Source organism: Nyctibius grandis, chromosome 2, assembly GCF_013368605.1.
Source record: "Nyctibius grandis isolate bNycGra1 chromosome 2, bNycGra1.pri, whole genome shotgun sequence".
NCBI classification, from domain to species: Eukaryota; Metazoa; Chordata; class Aves; order Nyctibiiformes; family Nyctibiidae; genus Nyctibius; species Nyctibius grandis.
The window spans coordinates 40,763,152-40,783,043 of NC_090659.1; the positions used below are offsets into that span (position 1 = coordinate 40,763,152).

A 19,892-nucleotide genomic window follows, 5' to 3' on the forward strand; every position below is an offset into this window, starting at 1 on the left:
TACTCTGCCCTGGTGAGGCCGCATCTGGAATATTGTGTCCAGTTCTGGGCCCCTCAGTTCAAGAAGGACAGGGAACTGCTAGAGAGAGTCCAGCGCAGAGCCACGAAGATGATTAAGGGAGTGGAACATCTCCCTTATGAGGAGAGGCTGAGGGAGCTGGGTCTCTTTAGCTTAGAGAAGAGGAGACTGAGGGGTGACCTCATTAATGTTTATAAATATGTAAAGGGCAAGTGTCAAGAGGATGGAGCCAGGCTCTTCTCAGTGACATCCCTTGACAGGACAAGGGGCAATGGGTGCAAGCTGGAGCACAGGAGGTTCCACTTAAATTTGAGGAAAAACTTCTTTACTGTAAGGGTGACTGAACACTGGAACAGGCTGCCCAGAGAGGTTGTGGAGTCTCCTTCTCTGGAGACATTCAAAACTCGCCTGGACGCGTTCCTGTGTGATATGGTCTAGGCAATCCTGCCCCGGCAGGGGGATTGGACTAGATGATCTTTCGAGGTCCCTTCCAATCCCTAACATTCTGTGATTCTGTGATTCTGTGAAAACCAGAAACATAAAAAATAATGAAATTCGATTTAAAAAACTTTTCCATTATTATTATTGTTGTTGTTGTTGTTGTTGTTATTATTACTGCAAAGAAGGTAGTGATGATGCATATGAAAGTAGTTCTTACAATACCTCAGGAAAATGGTTAAACTACATGTACAACTTGTGAGGAAGAGGATGAAGACAGAAGTAGCAGAGGAAATATGGCAAAGGCAGCTCTCCTGGGCATGGCCTCCCTTTCCTCCTCCTCTAACCTCTTCTCATAGTAAAACAGCCTCAGGAAAAAGATTAACGTGACTTAAAAGCCATGACGCCAGCTACAATAAACTGCAGATCTTCTGTTTTCTCATTTTTGGTCTTTCAGAGCTCATGATTTTCTGCTTTTTCTGCAATAAACAGGACTGGGCTCTTCCACTTAAACAAGACTGGCATTTTCACCCATTTGCAGGAACACAACAACCCATAACAAAATAACCTAATGGTCTAATTTGGACTCATGAGAGAAATATAAGGAAAGGACCTCCAACTGCCTGCTCTTGTTCAGTAACTACATAAAAAAATCCACTGTTTTTTTCTCTTGTAGCTACAAAGCAAAGTCGAAGGCTGCTACTGCAAGCTACAACAGCCCTCTGCTGCACCCCACGCGCCTCAGCACCCTGCCCCAGAGATGCTGATGTGAAATCAGTGCAAACAGAGGGTGGTGAAGTGAAAAAATGGTAGTAAAGCCAGTGCATAGACCATCCTACTGAGGCACGAAACAACCGTGAACTTTTTTAAAGCTCTACATGGTTTCATTTATTTACAACCATCATTTATTGTCATTTGTACAGAGTCATAAAACCTAACACACGTAAAAACTCCTCCAGTGTCTCACTCCTCTGTGGTTTTGTTTTGCAATATATAGCATTACCTTAAAAATGGGTTTGGCCTCCTTGAAATATCTAATTTTCACCTCGTGTTTTCTGAAGCCCTTTGTAGGCACCCAGTTTCAGAGAAGGGAGAGTGATGGGAAAGCGAAAGGAGAGAATTAGGGAGAGTGATGGGAAAGAGATCTGCAGTGGCTGGCACGGGTAGCCACTGGGAATGGCATGTCACAAAACCACCCCTTGAATTATCCTAGACCAAACAGGTAAATGCTTTCTTAAAGTGTGCTATTCTTCCATTTGATGACAATATCTTAAATAAACTGGCAGGCTACCAGTAGAGCCACTACAAGTAATCCATGAGGTAATCCATAAACAGTCTGATCCAAATCCCCCTGAAATCCAGCAAAATATTTCCATCTTCAGCAGGCTTTGGATCAGACCCATTTTGCTGGAGGACAAACATCACTCTGTAGTTCCCAAGAAAACTAAGCTTAGGTGGCAAAGCAACACCTTTTCTGTCACTTTTAAAAGATCTTTGTCAAATGTTTCCCTTAAAAAAGCCTTAAAGAAGTAGGCGCTTCTTTGCAGAAAGCAAGAGAGAAGTATTTCAAGAAACAGGGAGTATATATTTTAGCATTTATCGTTATGGACATGTCATTTATAGATTCAACATATAGAATATTAATCATATTCAGAGCTGTCTCTAAACAAAAACTAAAATGGACATTATTCTCTGTGCCTGTAAAAACAAATCCATTATCTATCTCAGGTAAATAAGAATAATTAATTTACAAAGCCATAGAACTGCTTTATTTGCACTTGACTGTTTAATGAGCAGGAGTTTTAATAAATCTGGCACTGGCAGGATAGGGGGAAACAGCACTATCACTACCACTGTATCATGTTTAATAATTGTAAAATGCTGCATTTTGTTACTCTATTTACAATAATAACGGTATTGTTAAACAGCTATCATAAAAATGTATTTTTGATGGAAGAGCCACCGATGTTTGTCTTTATAAATTAAGCTAGACATAAAAATCCATGTCTATAATGATATTACGTTCTTCGAAATAACAGAACAGTGCATTGGTGCTGCACTATGAGCAGCAACCGGTATCCTACTGGGAAATTCATATTATCCTGCCTCATGCATCAGATGTCTAAATAAACAGCCTTGACAAGAGCTTTTTTTCCACCCTCATTGTTAATGACATATATGCAAAAGCACTGTAATTATTCTACAGCAGCACCTCTCATGGAGATATTGGTAATCTGTCATGAAGAGAGTACTATGAAGACAGCAGGCAATTCAAAATCCCAGTATTTTTTGCTTAAGACAATTTAACTGTTCAGAAGCATCTATCAAACACACATACAAGCACATATTGGAATAGTTTTTTAAAGTTTATTATTTACTCAGTAGAAGATATGAAGTATAACAGATGAATACATTTTAAAAATGTGCAGTAAAGTAGCTGTATGGTACCTTTGGTAAAATGTCATCTTTCTAATGAAGACATTAGGAGTAATTAATCCCTACTGTAAATATTGCTCAAATAAAAACTAAGTCTTAGATCAGTAAATCCTATCAGATTAAGGCACTCATGCCATACTCTTCACAACAGTACAACCAAAGCAAATTATTATTTCTTCCTACTGTTTCTGACATTCAGAGCTATAATTGCCAAAACAGAACTTTTCAAAGCATCCAGTGCAGAAAAAAAAAATACTAAAAGCTGATGGAAACACTCTGTAAACTGTGTATGTTCAGCACTGTCTATCAGAAAAGTAACAGCTTATCATGCTGCATTTCACTTCCACTTAAAAAACAGCTCACTAGCTCTGGTGAAATAACGCACACCTCCATAAAAAAAAAAAAAAAAAAAGAAAAACAAACACCAAAAAAAAAGAAGTCGTGTCTTGCATAGCATTGATATATGGTGAGGCTGCAAGGCAGGAGAACACATCTAGTTATGGGCAAGCCTTTGAAAGATAAGCTGTGTGATAATAAGTGCAGGTAGACAGAACATGGGCATGGGTGATAGTGAGCAAAAGCCCAAGAGCAGAAAGTTACTGCTGTAAAATAGAGCCATGCGCTTTGCCTCCTTGCCAGAAAAGTCACACCTTCCCAGTAAAGGCTGATAATCCCACAGGGACTGAGCACAGCTTTTTGAGCTGCTCATAGTCAGAATTCAGCTATGAGATAGGACAGTGTAACTACTCCTATGCATTCAAAGGTCTGAAGACCAACATACGACTTATATCTGACCATGCAAAACAAGTTCCCCTGCTAACCATAGTGGACAGGTGTTTTGTGAAGGCCTTAACTTCTGCTTGAGCTACAGCACATCTTTCCAAACAGATACAAGATTCTCATTTAAAGACTTGAAATGATGGAGAATGACCACAGCTCACTCGCTCTCATCTCTCTCGGTGTTACTAGCTGCAGTTTCTTAGGGCTGGACTGTACTTTTCTACCAAGCTGAAGAGGTGCCTGCTGTCCAAGTTCTTCCTTCTTTAGATGTCTACATTCAGATAAAGCTGTCTTGATCTCTCCTGCAATAACCTAACTAGGCTGAGCGTCTTACGTCTCTCATAAAAGGGACAACTTCTGGCTCATTTTTGCTGCTCTTCCCAAACTACGTCCAATTACCAGCACACTTTAAGGAATGGACAGCACTGCAGACCTTCTATGGCTTTATATATAAAGTTTATATTGCCTCCCTACTCCCACTTGATATTCTTTTCCTTTTTATAGCCTTTTCACATTCATTCAGTTAGCTACAAGGTACTGCTCTGAAAGGTCAGATTCAATGAATTATTTAATGCAATGGCAAGCTGAGGCACAAAATGCTGCCTCTTAACAGCCTCTGGTAGTTTCATCCTAGGCTGAGCTTCAGTTCTGCGAGCCAAGGGGATCAAGACAGGAATGTTCATGATAACGGCTTTAATTCACTTGCTCCAAGCAACAGGCACATCCACCCTGCGCTTCACCTTGGGCAGGCTTCTTCTGAAGCAAAGCTTTTACTACCAGAGGCCATATTCAACACGCTGTGCTGGGAAATAGCACCTGCCCTGCAACGCCAGCGCACAACTTTCAAATATCTTTTCCCTAAATTTCCAAACTTCTGGAATTTGGCCAGCTATTACCATGTGACGGTGGCTGCACAGACAGTTAACTACAAGATGGCAGGCACCACAGGATTTTTTGAAGCTGCTCTACTAAATGCTATGCATCATCACCAGCTTGCAAGGAAGTCAGCCCACACAGACGGGACCTTGAAGGACTGCATCCCCCAGCTAAAATGCACAACAGGTAGCAGGCACCATGTATATTAAGCTTCGTGCCCTATATGTAACCTTCTCCCACGATCTCCTCAATCACCTCCTCTTTCCCACAGTTGGTCTCTCTTCCTTGATCTTACAGTCCCATTCCCCAAAGGTCGCTCTGCACCCTGCCCATTCAGCCTCTCAGCACAGGGGTTGGAGAGCATGATCTTGCAGGTCCTGGGCTCCGCCACTCCCTTGGCCAAGACATGTTTCCGCCTTCTCAGGAGCTAAGCGCTTCTCTTTCACTGCACAGTGTCTGGGCTAGAGCAAGAAGAGGATGAATACATGGTCCCTGTCAGAGGACCCTACCATGGTCCCTATCAGCCATGCCTGGGCTTCATAACCCACCAGCAGAAGTATTCTGCTGGATACAGCTCCAAAAGGGTTGGTACTGGGACCAGTTCTATTCAATATATTCATTAATGACTTGGATGAGGGAATAGAGTGCACTGTCAGCAAGTTCGCTGATGACACAAAACTGGGAGGAGTGGCTGACGCACCGGAAGGCTGCGCAGCCATTCAGAGAGACCTAGATAGGCTGGAGAGTTGGGCGGGGAGAAATTTAATGAAATATAACAAGGGCAAGTGTAGAGTCCTGCATCTGGGCAAGAACAACCCCATGTACCAGTACAAGTTGGGGGCAGACCTGTTAGAGACCAGCGTAGGGGAAAGGGACCTGGGGGTCCTAGTGGACAGCAGGATGACCATGAGCCAGCAGTGTGCCCTTGTGGCCAAGAAGGCCAATGGCATCCTGGGGTGTATTAGAAGGGATGTGGTTAGCAGGTCAAGAGAGGTTCTCCTCCCCCTCTACTCTGCCCTGGTGAGGCCGCATCTGGAATATTGTGTCCAGTTCTGGGCCCCTCAGTTCAAGAAGGACAGGGAACTGCTAGAGAGAGTCCAGCGTAGAGCCACGAAGATGATTAAGGGAGTGGAACATCTCCCTTATGAGGAGAGGCTGAGGGAGCTGGGTCTCTTTAGCTTAGAGAAGAGGAGACTGAGGGGTGACCTCATTAATGTTTATAAATATGTAAAGGGCAAGTGTCATGAGGATGGAGCCAGGCTCTTCTCAGTGACATCCCTTGACAGGACAAGGGGCAATGGGTGCAAGCTGGAACACAGGAGGTTCCACATAAATATGAGGAAAAACTTCTTTACGGTGAGGGTGACCGAACACTGGAACAGGCTGCCCAGAGAGGTTGTGGAGTCTCCTTCTCTGGAGACATTCAAAACCCGCCTGGACGCGTTCCTGTGTGATATGGTCTAGGCAATCCTGCTCCGGCAGGGGGATTGGACTAGATGATCTTTCGAGGTCCCTTCCAATCTCTAACATTCTGTGATTCTGTGATTCTGTGAAAATTCTTCCCTGGCAAACTCCTGGAAGTACAATAGAGTTCGCCACAGCCCAACGTACATCACCATAAGGACGGAAAGAGCTGAGAGAAGGTTTTGCTTCAGGATAGTGGGTGCGGCTCAGTATCTTTAGCAGTATTGTTGCTCCATCTGGAACACTCTATTATAGAATGCTGAAATGCTTAGTTTGTCAGCCTGAAGTACCAGCTTTGCCTTGGACCACGCTGACGCCCAGCTCTGCCCTCCTGCATTCCTCAGCATCTCACAGGAGCTCAACACTCTGGAGGGAAGGGATACCATCCAGAGGGACCCTGACAGGCTTGAGAGCTGGGCCTGCGCGAACCACATGAAGTTCAACAAGGCCAAGCGCAAGGTCCGGCATGTGGATCAGGGCAATCCCAAGTACAAATACAGGCTGGGTGGAGAATGGATTGAGAGCAGCCCTGAGGAGAAGGACTTGGGGGTGATGGTTGATAAGAAGCTCAACATGAGCCGGCAATGTGCCCTCGCAGCCCAGAAGGACAGCTGTATCCTGGGCTGCATCAAAAGCAGCGTGGCCAGCAGGTCGAGGGAGGTGATTCTGCCCCTCTACTCCACTCATTAGACTCCACCTGGAGTACTGCGTCCAGCTCTGGGGCCCCAAACATAAGAAGGACATGGAGCTGTTGGAACGAGTCCAGAGGAGAGTGACGAAGATGATCAGAGGGCTGGAGCACCTCTCCTATGAAGACAGGCTGAGAGAGTTGGGGCTGTTCAGCCTGGAGAAGAGAAGGCTCTGGGGAGACCTTCTAGCAGCCTTCCAGTACCTGAAGGGGGCCTACAGGAAAGCTGGAGAGGGACTTTTTACAAGGGCACATAGTGATAGGATGAGGGGGAATGGTTTTAAACTGCAAGAGGGTAGATTTAGATTAGATATTAGGAAGAAATTCCTTACTGTGAGACACTGGAACAAGTTGCCCAGAGAAGCTGTGGATGCCCCCTTCCTGGCAGTGTTTAAGGCCAGATTGGATGGGGCTTTGAGCAACCTGGTCTACTGGAAAGGTGTCCCCGCCCATGGCAGGGGTGTTGGAACTAGATGATCTTTAAGACCCCTTCCAACCCAAACTATTCTATGATTCTATGATAGCTCTAGCTCCGGCTGTTCCTGCCTGCCTTACAAAAGCCTCATGACACCCACAGCCTCTTCTGTGGGTGAGGAAGTCCCCAAAGGGATTAAATTAACTGTGTTAGGTATCTTCAGAAAAAATGTATGCAGCATATATATATATATCCATAGCTAATCTGTATATGCTATGAACACTAATATTCTAAAAAAACCCCATAAAAATAGTAATACTCATAAAATGATAACGGTTATTAAAAAAAACCCTATTCTCACATCATTGTCTATTTTTACATGTATTTTCCTCGTAAAAAAGAAATGAGATATGAGTTTCTAACACTGGAGAGAATCACAATGACATGTCAGAATTGGCACTTTTTATTTAACACTTTTACGTGGAGATACAGGAAATATTTCAAATAAAAATTTTAAATTTTAAAACTCTCTCCTTATAACAAATCGGCTGTACAAACCATATATAATGTCATGATAAGGTTTTGGTTTAAATGAGCTGCAGAACTTCAGGTTCTTGTTTCTAAGTAACGCACACATCCCAAATCTATGATAATAAAGCTTTATGTACCACATTCCTCTCTCTCTCTGCAAATACATACAAACAAATGCAAATGCATACATACAAATGCAGAAGACATACAATGCGGAAGACATACTGCATGCTTGTGATATGTTATTTGTCCGATAAACGGCTCTAAGACGTACTTCAGCAAACTATATCCTCAGTCTATGTACCTCAGAGCATAAATAATACAATCTCCTCTTTCTCCAACAAAAAAAAAGGTTGCGAAAGAGTGTATTGAGTTTTCTTTCACTCCCATCTGTCAATATGTGGTATAGTTCCTTCCTTAAACCCATGGCAGTTTTTATGAATTATTAATTAACTGAACAAGCCTGCTGGACACTGTAACATGACTATAATTGGTGTAAAACACTAAGAAATTGTTTCAATACTTTTTAAGGAGAAAAAAGCAATTTCTTTACTAACGCATTTGTTCTAATATTTAATTAAAGGCTTTGAACACAAACAGAGTTTCAGATAAAATGCAGAACAAAAGGGTATTTCTGGTCACAAAAGTATAATTTCCTTGTAAAATTGAGCAGTAAGGAGAATGACACAAGATAAAGAATTAAAAAGAAACTGGACTGCAAACTCAGTTAATGAATAGTTTTAATTTTTTGCTGTCTTCCAAAATTGAGAGTTGTCGCTATCATTCTTGATAAACTTTTAGGCAGATGATATATTCCTTTTAAGTCTCAGGCATGCTGTAATGACGCATAGGAAAGAATATCGAGCAGAAAGACAATGTATGGAACAAAGATTTGAGTACAGCGATTAAACCTCATGACTCCTACAGTATTTATGAAATACAGATCACCTCAAGGATTTTAAACTGCTATAGCAACCAATTTTCTTCTCTAGAAGAACTGCCTTTTTACGTATCGCTTTCTGAGTAACAGACCTGCTGAAAAGCTGAAGTGATCATCATAAAATGGGCAAGTTCTATGATATAAGATGACAAGACCTTTGCCTCTCCTGGAGTCTTGTTTGATTCATAAGCTGAACAAATTTGGTTTTAACTAAACCTCCAACCAAGCTGAATTACTTTATTTAACAATACAGATAGTGGACTGCAGGGATTTTCCCTTGTGCAGTAAGTAAAACACATTAAGCTTTAGTCTGCATGAAGAAGAACAAGAGCTAACAGAACAATTAACATTTCAGCACATGCTATGTAAGAAATATGCCTTTGGGGTAGTCGAAGTTGACGGCAATCTGGGTTTATCTCTGCAGTCTCTGTTTTGGTATTTACAGTCTCTGTTTTGATATTTCTTACTTTTTGGTTTCTCAGAACCAGTTTCTCTGGGTTTTTCAGAACCAGTATCTCTTGATTTCTCAAGACGAAAACAAAGTAAGACTGAGAAAAGCCTTACTTTTACTGACGAAAAGGGGAAACATAACCCCCAATTTTAAACAGGCAAAAAAAGGAAGACCTGGGGAACTACAGGCCAATCAGCCTCACCTGTGTGCCCAGCAAGATCATGGAGCAGATCCTCCTGGAAACTATGCTAGGGCAGATGGAAAATAAGGAGGCAGCTGGTGACAGCCAACATGGCTTCACTAGGGGCAAATCATGCCTGACAAATTTGGTGGCCTTCTACAATGGGGTTACAGCATTGGTGCATAAAGGAAGAACAACTGGTCATCTACCTGGACTTCTGCAAAGCATTTGGTACTGTCCCGCATGACATCCTTGTCTCTAAATAGGAGAGACATGGACTTGAGGGATGGACCACTTGATGGATAAGGAATTGGCTGGATGGTCACATTCAAAGAGTTGCAGTCAACGGCTCGATGTCCAAGTGGAGATCAGTGACAAGTGTCATTCTTCAGGGGTCGGTAGTGGGACCAGTGCTGTTCAACATCTTTGTCGGCTACATTGGACAGTGGGATTGAGTGCGCCCTCAGCAAGTTTGTTGACAACACCAAGCTGTGTGGTGTGGTCGGCACGCTGGAGGGAAGGGATGCCATCCAGAGGGACCTTGACAGGCTTGAGAGCTGGGCCCATGTGAACTGTGTGAAGTTCAACAAGGCCAAGTGCAAGGTCCTGAACATGGGTTGGGGCAATCAAGCTGGGCAGAGAATGGATTGAGAGCAGCCCTGAGGAGAAGGACTTGGGGGTGATGGTTGATAAGAAGCTCAACATGAGCCGGCAATGTGCCCTCGCAGCCCAGAAGGCCAACTGTATCCTGGGCTGCATCAAAAGCAGTGGGGCCAGCAGGTCGAGGGAGGTGATTCTGCCCCTCTACTCCACTCTCATGAGACCCTGCCTGGAGTACTGCGTCCAGCTCTGGGGCCCCCGACATAAGAAGGACATGGACCGGTTGCAGCGAGTCCAGAGGAGGGCCACGAAGATGATGAGAGGGCTGGAGCACCTCTCCTATGAAGACAGGCTGAGAGAGTTGGGACTTTTCAGCCTGGAGAAGAGAAGGCTCTGGGGAGACCTTCTAGCAGGCTTCCGGTACCTGAAGGGGGCCTACAGGAAAGCTGGAGAGGGACTTTTTACAAGGGCGTGTAGTTATAGGACAAAGGGTAACAGTTTTAAACTGCAAGAGGGTAGATTTAGATTAGATATTAGGAAGAAATTCTTTCCTGTGAGGGTGGTGAGACACTAGAACAGGTTGCCCAGAGAAGTTGTGGATGCCCCCTCCCTGGAAGTGTTTAAGGCCAGGCTTTTTAGGGGCTTTGAGCAACCTGGTCTACTGGAAAGGTGCCCCTGCCCATGGCAGGGGTGTTGGAACTAGATGATCTTTAAGGTCCCTTCCAACCCAAACAATTCGATGATTTTACGAAATCCCACAGAAATCTATCATGTTAAACTGCCTTTTGAATAATTTGATATTTTTTGAAAGGTAAATTTATTTTTAGCCATTTTTATTTTCTACTACTTTTTGTCTCAGATCCTCTGTTTAATGAGAAAGTGGTTTTGTCCTTTGACCTTCCATTATGACCCAGAGTCATCCCAATCAGTGGTATTTAACTGAGGAATCTCACTTTTGGGACTAATGAGTCAGAATATGTAAAACTGTTTTCCTTTCCTTTTAACTATCCTTCTGGTTGGGCATATCAGATAAAGTTAGATGTAGATACTCAATCTCTTGGCAATTTTGGGAGTCCTTGTTGGCTGTACTATTGCTAAATTAAAAATATGATCTAATTATGGATCCTAAGTTTTCTAGTCCATCAACTAACACAGAAGTCCCTATAACATTTCTATTCCAATTACATTTTACTATCAACTCCTAAAAGAGAGACTCTGAGTCACAAAATTATTCTTATTGGAGGGAAGCAAGAAAGAGAAAGGACTTGCTAATGACAAAATTACGCTTTCTGATGTTAATTCTCAATATTCTTGAGAAGCTTCCAAAAAAAAAATTAGGCCTTGCCAACACAAAGAAAGTCATAAAAATTTAAAGTCAACTGCACCGAGAGCCAGATCCACTTTTCTTACAACACAATTTAGTCTAGACATCTCAGTCCCTTTGAATCCCAAAGAAGCTTGGATTGAGAGAGTTTTATCAGAATAGTATTCAACGAGGTGCATCTCATCTCATACTGTTTTTGTGATTTTTCTAGCTCCATAGACAAACTACAGGTTACTGGTGTCAAGCACTGTCACCCCCACATGCCTTTGGCTGACTTAAAGCTGTGACATTGCTGCCAGAGCAGGGATATGAAATGGAAGTCTAGATATAGCCATTGTAACTGGACCCTAATGTTATGAGGGACAGCCACCTTACGGGCGCACACACCTTCAGAAGGCACCATTCTTCATTTTATTTTACTTAATAGATTAAATGTAGTCTGGAAAGTAAATAGGATTATGATACTAAAAACTAACTCTGAAAGTCAGGAAGCCAGAAAGACACAGCATTAGCATGCCAAAGAGCCAGAGAAGGGTCTTGCTGTCTTCAAGAACTCCTGAATCAGCCTTCCATTACACAATTTGTTAAAATTACACCATTATACCAATGGACCATAAGCTATAAAGACCACTCCATGACACTCGCTCTGAGTAGGGTTTTACCCATTTCCTAGTCACTCTGCTTATCTCCTTCCCACCTCAAGGAGTGCTGCTTCCACCTTGACAGGGAAAAAAAGTGCTCCCTTAACTTCAACACAGGATTATACCACCACTCAACATGCCATCTGCCCATAGTATCTAAGCAGTCCCAAGGAGAAGGGTTTAAGACCTCCACTTATTCATATTTTCCAATTACATGGTTCCAGATTTTTTAAAAGCAATTAATTTTTGTTTTTTTTTCCCCCTCTGTTCTCACTGTGCTATAAAAAAGACATACATAGCTGCCACACTAACAGTTATGCTAGCTTTATTTTCTCCAATTTGACAAACAGATGAGTTTTTGTAAAATGTGCAAAACCCTTCAAATACAGACACTGCCAGGAGCTTCTACAGAACTAACAGCTAATGACTAAAGGTATTTCAAATTCATCAAACTATGCAAGACACTGCAAATTGGTCACAGTCTTTTCACCCTTCTCTCTCAACAGTTTAAATTACTTTTTAAATTTCCTATGAGCACTGGTGCGTGTAAAACTGCCACTCTCCAAACAGCATTCCTTAAAAACAGAAGAGATTAAAATCTTTCTGCTTTGCCCTGATACAAGGCGCCTTGTAGCAGACACAACCCTCCAAGGGTCAACTTACAAAACCATAAAAATACCATTTTTGCTTCCCAGCTCTTGACATCACCGTTGCTGTCTTTCTATCAAAATACAGCATTTGGGTATTTCTCTGTCATTCTGAAACTATTTAGGTAGCAGATAAACCAGTTTATTTCTATGATCCAAATGTCCGGCACTGTCTCAGGATAAAAGGGAATACTGATGCCACCACTGTCCACATTGTAACATAAGCATTCACAAAGCATCACAGGCCTTATACAATGCAACTACCATATCTTCTCCAAAATGGCAATGTTTTTCATAACAATAGCTTCATTAGCTGATGTTTACGTGACCGGACAGATGAAGGAGTTGTAAACTTCTTGATGAGAGCAGCCACACACTTCTGGAAGGACAAAGTTGCTCCCTGAGTTCTCTGCACACAGTGGTGAAGGCACCTCTATCCTCTTCATACTTTACTGTCACTCCTTGATGGCAGCTCCAGATGCACAGCACAATCCTCTCCTGTCAGCCCATGCTGCTTCTCCAAGCCCAGAAACTCTTCTGCACAGACTAACGCTTCCCAAACAGCTCCTGAAGCTGTCTTTGTCTTGTCTTCCTCCTTATTTTCTGCTTTCTGCCAATTAAACTGCTCCATATCACAGCACTTGTCTCATATAAATGTAGTTGTTCTGTAGTAATGTGCTCAAGGCATCCATGTAAGCCACAGAATATTCAGGGACCACCAGTATGATGTGGAGGGCTGGCTTGTCCAACATAAGCTTTTACGATTCGGAAATATCATCCCAAAAGAGACAGAGAATGGGGTTGGGAAAGAGAAATCGTGAGATTTCTGTAGTTTGACACCTCCTCTCTAACCCTCCCCGCTCCAAACACAGGACGTGAGATTTTTAGGTACCTCCTGCTACCTATCCCAACAAAAAGTAAACCTTTGATGCAGGGGGCTTGCAGGGACAGCACAAAGAGGGACAAACATCTATTGCAGAGCATGCAATATAGAGGAAATCCATCATATGGAAGGGTTAATTAATAATAAACTGAAAGCTAGGTGTTAATTTGTATGACTTTAGATGGAAAAATTACTTTGAAACATTCACATCAGTGCATCTGTCTTCAAAGTAAATCCTCCATGCAGACAAGCCAACGCTTTTGTTTAGTTGTATGAGAAGCACTAAGCCTGCTTGTCAGAACAGGCTAATGAGAACAACATTTGCTGGTTCACATCTGAAGAAGGCATTTTGTACAGTTGCTTGTGTTTTGGGCACAGCTGTTCCATATCTGTTCATATCCTTGCATTCAGTTACCATAAAGCAAATTGTTATGGAACAGCTGACCTGAAAGTCATCACAGCTAACTCCTCTTTCTAAAGGATAAGTAAGATGATGACATCACACTTCAACCAGATGACACATCAAGCCTTGGAATTTCAAAAAGACATCAAACTTGCTAACTCCAGGGGGCATCCACCGTGGTGAACATAAAAGAAACTTATAAACTCTCAGCATTCCAAACATTTGAATTATTGAGCCCAAACCTGTCTAAACCATGTCAGCCAACTTTCTGCTAAGAACAGAGAAAAGATATGAGACTGCATGCTTTCAGAGATACAATGGATTTAAAAAGAGTACAATTTCCACAGTTGGTATTGATTTTAACAAGAACAAGTAACAATACAGCTTTCAATTCAGCTTAACTCTTACAGGCCTTTGACACAGTGGACAAGCATTTCTGAAACCATATTACAGATTAATAATTAAAATCTAGAGACATCTGAATTAGCTCTCAATAAATTAGCTCAAGTACCAGAAGTACCTCACCCTGACAGCCAAGAAAAAAGGTAGACAATGCTAAATCTGCGCCCTCACAGTTAGATTGCAGCAGCTGATTTAAAGTACTTAAGTTATCTCTATATTATATTGCAGAAACACCTCAAAAGATAGAAGATATACATCTAACAAGACCCCTCAAGTCAGACAGGAACTGAGTTCTCATATCCTGACTGCCAGCTCTGCGCTTGGGCCAGCTGATTAGAGATAGCTAATTAAATGCCTTGGTAGAAAGCTTATCTCCACTGATGTCACTTGTGAAACTCCTACCGACAACAGAGAATTTGGTCCAACATTTTGTCCCTGTGTTCAACATTATGTGTCTAAAAACCAAAACACTATCAATTCATAGTGTCAAGGCCTGAAACAAAATGGGTATGGCCTCTGGATTTATATACCAAGCTGGGAGTATAATGGAGTACCTTCAGATGAAAAAGGTTTGCATGACTGATTTTTCAGGAAAAGCAGGCTTCAAGATTCTTGGTTGCTAAGCAGTATCATAGCTAATAGCTTAATATGCTTGATTTTTTCTCTGTGATGTTGATGAAGAAAGAATGTCTTTAATATCAAGTTCACCAAAATTACTTAATCCAATATATAAAACAGTCTAAGCCTAGAGACAGAAACTATATTTGAAAAGTGGTATTTTCAGCTGCTGTAAGAAGACAGTGATGACAGGTACTGCCACTGAGCTCCCTTTTGCACTTGGGTTTAGCTATGATGATGCAGAGGAGGCAGACTGGTCCCCTAACACACACGGAGTCAAATGGTGGCGGCAGAATCCTCATCCACTCCATGACGACAGTGAGAAGGGTCAGTATTGATTAAATTCATGTTACCACTTAAAATGCAACATGCAGCCTGAAATCCTGGAGGGTTCCTTCTCTCCAGTCTTACAGTAAGACAAAATTAAAACAGAAATTCTACTGTAGAACTGAAAGAATCCTCCAGATCCTCTTGATGAAAACTTGCTGTGACATTAACTTGCCAAAGCAAGAGTTATTTCAAAAAGGTTTTTGAGTCATTTATCTTAAATAGAAAATAGAGCCAACAAGAAAGAAAAGCCCTTAATGAATTTCACCTTTTTTAGTTCTTGCTTTGCAATTAAAGTCTTTTTAGTGGAATTCCACAGAACGTCAAATACTAATTTACTGCTTTTACAGTTTCAAGGAATGGGACTAGTCTATCCTAATTTAGCAACCTACAAGTCAGGTTTCTATTCTAACATAGTTTTCTATGGTCCTTCTTTAGTCAATGCACAAATAAAGCTTTCTGCAACAGGGCAGTTTATTCCATAACAGTATCTTGGACAGATCACCCTCTTCAGGTGCCTGTCTCCCCTCACAGGCTGCCTGGATAACTACTTTAATTGAAATATGAACAAATTACCACTACCGTGCCCTACTCAGAGTTTGCTTTATGGTGTAAGCAGTATATCTGTGTGTCACTTAAAATTTCAGTAAAATATCTTGCTAAATAAAAAGGCATTTTACATAGTACAATCTAAGATAATCAAGTTAAGTAATTCATGTTATAGGAATTACCTATGAACATATTATAAGGCAAATAGTTAGATATTTCTTGAAGTGTTCTAAAAGAAGGTTTTAAGAATCAGTTTAACCAACCAAAAGATACAAATCTAACATTAACCAATGACAATGAATGTATGCACCTCTGTAAAACCGATTAATTGATACAGTACATGAATACACCTTCTAATATGTTAGTTTTGCATTGTTGCTCACCTTCAAATATGCAAAAAATTGCTACATCGTGCAATGACTTTAGTGTTATCTCAAGGTACTTACTGATAAGAATTTGTCAAAAGCTTTAAGTCACAGAATCTGTATTGGCAGTAGAATAAAACCAAGATAAGTAGCTCCTGCTACAATTTTGAGACAACTGCACTTCAAATACATCTTCTTCCTTTAGTATTCTCTTCGCTTGCTCCTTGCCTGGATTGTAATGATACATTTAGAAAACTGGGCTTGTTTCTTCCTCTTTTTCCAACTTCAATAACTTTCTGCCTTGACATCTAAACCAAAGCCATGAATGACGCTCATAAAGGCGACCTCTCTTTGTAATGGAAACCATAAACATGACTCCTGCTTTTGTGCTTGAAAATAGCTCAGGAGAACATAATATGGTGCAAAAGCCATTGAACATTACTCAGAAATAATAAGTCTTTATGTATTTTGTCTGCAAGCCATACTGTATTCATATTTCTGCAACCTTGGCTTTCAAAGGACAACTTGAACACTAATTAAATGTTGCCAGTAAAGCAGGGCCCAAAGAATTAGATGGATGAGAATAAGTTACAGTGGATATTTATAATGAATTTCCCCGATAATCTTCAGACCCGAGACCTCCTAGGATACAGTATGCCTCATTTCTTAAAAAACAAACCAGGTTCCTGCTCAGTACCCCCTGGAGTCTGCGGAGGTGGCTTTAATACAGTTTTCTACTTAAGGAAGCTTATTTTCAGTAATGAATGTTTAGAAAGCACACACATAATTAAAATATTAAAATGCAATAAAGAGTCAATGTGAAAATTTCTACATTATGTGCTCCCTTTATCTTCTTGCATTTTCCTGTAGTAAAACCATTACACAAAAGGGACTTTCTTAAAAGACCAGTCTAGCTATTTCTAACCCAGTAGGAGTAAAAAGTACGCAATGAATTTGGAGCTGATAGGAGAAGGGCTGAAGCAAAACAAATTATCTGAAAAAAAATTGCTCTGACTTATTTTGTGGAAAATTTAGAAATAAAGCAAATTTATTGCCTAGGGACATGCTTCTTCCTAATGAAAAAAGATTGAATTGACATTTTTCAGATACTCCTCTTGGTGTACATTCTGAATTTTTTTTTATATTTTTGATTTAAGATAGATTGTAGCAGAAATTCTCTTTTCCATTGTCTTTTCCTTCAGTAGCAGAACTCTTTTCATAAGCCAATGTTTTCTTGGAAAATAATTAAATATTGCATTACACAAAAAACTCTGTTTAACATTCAAGGTTGACTTAACATCTAACATTTGTATATATTTTTGCTTGAAAGTTTTAAGTTCTGCTAAGCTTGTTAAAACATGATGCTCATCTAGTTACAAAATCTGCCTTTTTTTTCTCATACAGTTTGTTTTTTTTCTCTGTTTGGCATATTATGATCTTTATGTCTCTATTTTGAAAGTAGATTAATTTTTTCCTCACTCTCTGCAATTATAAAGACAAATCATTTCTTGACTTTACAAAAAGCTTTGAGGGAAAGCTGCATAAAAAAAGCTACAGAATTTCACATCACCAATATAAAATATACCTTGTTATACCTAAGCAGCAAGAGACCATGCAATCACTGAAAAAATACAGTGTTGGAATATCAATTTTTCATTGATTTGCTGCAGTGACCACGAGATGGTACAGTGCAAGATCCTGAGGGAAAGGAGGAAGAGGAGTCCAAGCTAAAGAGCAGACTTCAGCTTGTCCAGAGCACTGATGGGCAGGATCCGGTGGGATGCAGCTCTGAAAGGCCAGAGCCCTGTAGAGCTGGTTGATCTTCATGGAGAGCCTCCTCCAAGTGCCAGAACGGTCTACTCCAATCTGCAAGGAAGTGGGCAGGCACAGTAGGACACCAGTGTGGCTCCACAGGGGATGCCTGACCTAGATCCAGTGCAAAACAGAAGCCAACCAGAGATTAAATGGAGAGAGGTTACCCAGGAGAAACACATAAGCCCTACCTGGCCAGGCAGGGATGGAGTTTGCAAAGGTCACATGGCACTGAAACCAGTATGGGATGTGAAGGGTAACAAGAAGGGCCTCTACAGGTACATCAGCAGTGAAAGCCAAGGGAAATATGAACTTGCTGCTAAATGGGGTGGGCACCCTAATGAAGGACACTGAAAAGGCCTGAGGTACTCAATGCTTTCTTGGCTTTCGTCTTTAGTGGCAATGTCTGCCACCCTGGTCCTGGTGCTTAGTGCACAGGTACCAAGATACTACCCATGGCAGACAAAGACTGAATTAGGAATTGCTTAGGCAAGAGGGATGCTCACAAATCCATGGGCCTAGATGGGATGCATCTGAGATTGCCAAGGAAGTTGGCTCATGTCTTATGAAAGCTGGTGTCTATCATCTTTGAAATGGCATTAGTTAAGAACTGAAACATCTGCCCAGTGTGGTTGTAAAATCTCAGTCTCCGGAGATATTAAAAACTTGACTTAACAAGTGCTGAGCAGCCACGTCTAACTTCGACACTAGCTCGCTTTGAGCAAGAGTTTGGACTGGATGACCTCCAGAAATCCCACCTCAATTCTTCTATGATTTTGCAATTATGTCCATTGCCTAACCTATGCATCTAAAACATTTTCATTGCTGAACACAGATACACTGTTACCAGCTGGAAAATAAGATTTCAAAATTGCTTCCATGCACATTGAAAACTGAAAGCAAGCTTTTTCAAAGTTGTAGATGTCTCTAATCCATATGAAAGCCTTCTATTATACAGAAGGGATTAATTATTTCATTGGTGTAAAGAATTGCTTCTGCTATGGTGTCAGGACTGTACAGTGACAGTGTCTAATCATTCCAGGTGTCCCCACTGGCACAAAAAGAAAGCTCTTCAGTTCAAATGCTGTAATATACAACCCCAATATATTTCACTTTGAGTCTCATCAAAGAATGAGGCTCTGTCAAAATCCCAACGACAGATAGATTTTGAGAGCAGAGGTAGAATTACACTGTAAGAAAAGTGTCACCAAAAGCTTCCCCTGGAATGCAACAACACTTAATTTAAGACACTACCTATGGAGTCAACATAATTGGGAAGGGTGACATTCTTATTCAGTTTCTCATTTGAAGGCAGACAGAGAATCAGCCACACAATAAATCCAGTTTGTCTCAGGCCTAATCAGTCTGTTTTCCTTGTTGTTATTACTGTATATTGCTGGCAGCAGAGAAATGAGATAGAGATCCTAATTCTGATTACTCACATATCAAAGAATCAGGGAAAGAATGAAGACTGCAATATGATCACTTTATGAAGAAGCAAAGACATCAAAAATGAGTTTGAGACCCATTTGTGAGGCTTATGCTGATGGCCAATACAAAGCATAAGACAGAAATTTATTAGGAACAGGACAGTTCCTGCAGTTTGTGGGGTCTCTTTGTCACAAAAACAAGAATGTTGAAGTCCCTTTTTAATGTGCTGTGTTTCTGTTAGTTGACTTGCTAGTTAACATTTTTTTTTGAAGATCTGAAAATGTATTGTGTTTTGTCCAGACCTGCCTAACACAGACAAAGGCATCAGTGCTGTTGGCATCTTTATACCATTTCCGTATCTCCTTTGGAAGTTGGCTTCACAGCTGAATCCCCAGCAAATGAGCAGCTATTTGCTTAAATTGCAGTGTATCACAGCACCTCCTGCCCAAATTTCTGGAAGTAAAGGTGACTTTTCTAAGTTACATGTGTAACACTGACAACACTGACAGCTACCAGTTCTGAGGAGAGGTATCTGCACCATTAAAACTCGAGTATCTCCCAGGAATCGACTAGGCCCACAAATTCAGATTTTACATCAATGAGAAGGAAAATACAGAAACAAAACTAGTGTCCAGCTGCGAGACTACTGGAACTTAAAAAAAACATTTTTAT

The 19,892-nt window shown here is 41.2% G+C and overlaps 1 protein-coding gene across 1 annotated transcript in view; it reads right to left on the reverse strand.

Moving 5' to 3' along the window:
- FRMPD4 (FERM and PDZ domain containing 4) overlaps positions 1-19,892 on the reverse strand; it is a 115,105-nt gene that overhangs the window by 46,018 nt on the left and 49,195 nt on the right.